This window comes from Taudactylus pleione, unplaced genomic scaffold, assembly GCF_031769625.1.
Source record: "Taudactylus pleione unplaced genomic scaffold, aTauple2 ptg001778l, whole genome shotgun sequence".
NCBI classification, from domain to species: Eukaryota; Metazoa; Chordata; class Amphibia; order Anura; family Myobatrachidae; genus Taudactylus; species Taudactylus pleione.
In genome coordinates this window covers 107,501-110,000 of record NW_028286175.1, presented here as the reverse complement: position 1 = coordinate 110,000, position 2,500 = coordinate 107,501, and the positions used below count along the sequence as shown (strand labels likewise).

At 37.7% G+C, this 2,500-nt stretch overlaps 1 non-coding gene and 8 pseudogenes across 1 annotated transcript; all 9 read left to right on the top strand.

Moving 5' to 3' along the window:
- The first annotated feature begins 302 nt into the window (after positions 1-302).
- Positions 303-421, top strand: LOC148436793 (5S ribosomal RNA; annotated as a pseudogene).
- Positions 422-538: 117 nt separating this feature from the next.
- Positions 539-657, top strand: LOC148436792 (5S ribosomal RNA; annotated as a pseudogene).
- Positions 658-772: 115 nt separating this feature from the next.
- LOC148436791 (5S ribosomal RNA) lies at positions 773-891 on the top strand. Its single transcript, XR_015876300.1, has one exon. It is a non-coding gene; the product is annotated as a 5S ribosomal RNA (ribosomal RNA).
- Positions 892-1,242: 351 nt separating this feature from the next.
- LOC148436790 (5S ribosomal RNA) lies at positions 1,243-1,361 on the top strand (annotated as a pseudogene).
- A 116-nt stretch (positions 1,362-1,477) lies between these two features.
- On the top strand, positions 1,478-1,596 carry LOC148436789 (5S ribosomal RNA; annotated as a pseudogene).
- Positions 1,597-1,712: 116 nt separating this feature from the next.
- Positions 1,713-1,831, top strand: LOC148436788 (5S ribosomal RNA; annotated as a pseudogene).
- A 116-nt stretch (positions 1,832-1,947) lies between these two features.
- On the top strand, positions 1,948-2,066 carry LOC148436787 (5S ribosomal RNA; annotated as a pseudogene).
- Positions 2,067-2,182: 116 nt separating this feature from the next.
- On the top strand, positions 2,183-2,301 carry LOC148436786 (5S ribosomal RNA; annotated as a pseudogene).
- Positions 2,302-2,416: 115 nt separating this feature from the next.
- Positions 2,417-2,500, top strand: part of LOC148436785 (5S ribosomal RNA) — a 119-nt pseudogene continuing 35 nt past the window's right edge.

Here is a 2,500-nt window from a genome sequence, read left to right as displayed (position 1 = left end):
TTTCAACTTATCATTGAATTTACTTGAGTTAAGAAGTAATAGAGGTCTAAAGTTAATACTTTTGAGCACCTACAGCCAATCCACACTGGACATGCCCAATCTTGTCTTATCTTGGTAGCTATGCAGTGTTGGGTATGGTCAGAACTTGGATTGGAGACCACCTGGGAAAACCGGGTGCAGTAGGTAATTTTATACTGCCATAAAATTCTTTTCTATTACATTTTACATTTAATTTTTTCAACTTATCAATGAATTTACTTGAGTTAAGAAGTAATACAGGTCTAAAGTTAATGATTTTGAGCATCTACAGTCAAACCACACTGGACATGCCCAATCTCGTCTGATCTTGGAAGCTATGCAGTGTTGGGCCTGGTTTGTACTTGGATGGGAGACCACCTGGGAATACCAGGTGCTGTAGGTAATTTTAGACAGCCAAAATCATTCTTTTTTATTACATTTTACATTTGATTTTTTCAACATATCAATGAATTTACTTGAGTTAAGAAGTAAAAGAGGTCTAAAGTTAATGTTTTTGAGTACCTACAGCCAAACCACACTGGACATGCCCAATCTCGTCTGATCTTGGAAGCTATGCAGTGTTGGGCCTGGATAGTACTTAGATGGGCGACCACCTGGGAATACCAGGTACTGTAGGTAATTTTATACTGCCATAACATTCTTTTCTATTACATTTTACATTTCATTTTTCAACTTATCATTGAATTTACTTGAGTTAAGAAGTAAAAGAGGTCTAAAGTTAATGGTTTTGAGCACCTACAGCCAAACCACACTGGACATGCCCAATCTCATCTGATCTTGGAAGCTATGCAGTGTTGGGCCTGGTTAGTACTTGGATGGGAAACCACCTGGGAATACCAGGTGCTGTAGGTAATTTTATACTGCCATAACAGTCTTTTCTATTACATTTTACATTTGATTTTTTCAACTTATCAATGAATTTACTTGTGTTAAGAAGTAAAAGCGGTCTAAATTTAATGCTTTTGCGCACCTACAGCCAAACCACAGTGGACATGCCCAATCTCGTCTTATCTTGGTAGCTATGCAGTGTTGGGTAAGGTCAGAACTTGGATGGGAGACCACCTGGGAAAACCAGGTGCAGTAGGTAATTTTATACTGCCATAACATTCTTTTCTATTACATTTTACATTTAATTTTTTCAACTTATCAATGAATTTACTTGAGTTAAGAAGTAATACAGGTCTAAAGTTATTGTTTTTGAGCACCTACAGCCAAACCACACTGGACATGCCCAATCTCGTCTGATCTTGGAAGCTATGCAGTGTTGGGACTGGTTACTACTTGGATGGGAGACTACCTAGGAATCCCAGGTGCTGTAGTTAACTTTAAACTGCCATAACATTCTTTTCTATTACATTTTACTTTTAATTTTTTCAACTTATCAATGAATTTACTTGTGTTAAGAAGTAAAAGCGGTCTAAATTTAATGCTTTTGAGCACCTACAGCCAAACCACAGTGGACATGCCCAATCTCGTCTGATCTGGGAAGCTATGCAGTGTTGGGCCTGGTTAGTACTTGGATGGGAGACCACCTGGGAATACCAGGAGCTGTAGGTAATTTTATACTGCCAGAACATTCTTTTCTATTACATTTTACATTTAAATTTTTCAACTTATCAATGAATTTACTTGATTTAAGAAGTAATAGAGGTCTAAAGTTAATGTTTTTGAGCACCTACTGCCAAACCACACTGGACATGCCCAATCTCATCTGATCTTGGAAGCTATGCAGTGTTGTGCCTGGTTAGTACTTGGATGGGAGACCACCTGGGAATACCAGGTGCTGTAGGTAATTTTATGCAGCCATAACATTCTTTTCTATTACATTTTACATTTAATTTTTTCAACTTATCAATGAATTTACTTGAGTTAAGAAGTAAAAGAGGTCTAAAGTTAATGTTTTTGAGCACCTACAGCCAAACCACACTGGACATGCCCAATCTCGTCTGATCTTGGAAGCTATGCAGTGTTGGACCTGGTTAGTACTTCGATAGGAGACCACCTAGGAATCCCAGGTGCTGTAGGTAATTTTATACTGCCATAACATTCTTTTCTATTACATTTTACATTTCATTTTTTCAACTTATCAATGAATTTACTTGAGTTAAGAAGTAATAGAGGTCTAAAATTAATGTTTTTGAGCACCTACAGCCAAACCACACTGGACATGCCCAATCTTGTCTGATCTTGGAAGGTATGCAGTGTTGGGCCTGGTTAGTACTTGGATGGGAGACCACCTGGGAGTACCAGGAGCTGTAGGTAATTTTATACTGCCATAACATTCTTTTCTATTACATTTTACATTTAATTTTTCAACTTATCATTGAATTTACTTGAGTTAAGAAGTAAAAGAGGTCTAAAGTTAATACTTTTGAGCACCTACAGCCAATCCACACTGGACATGCCCAATCTCGTCTGATCTTGGAAGCTATGCAGTGTTGGGCATGGTCAGTACTTGGAT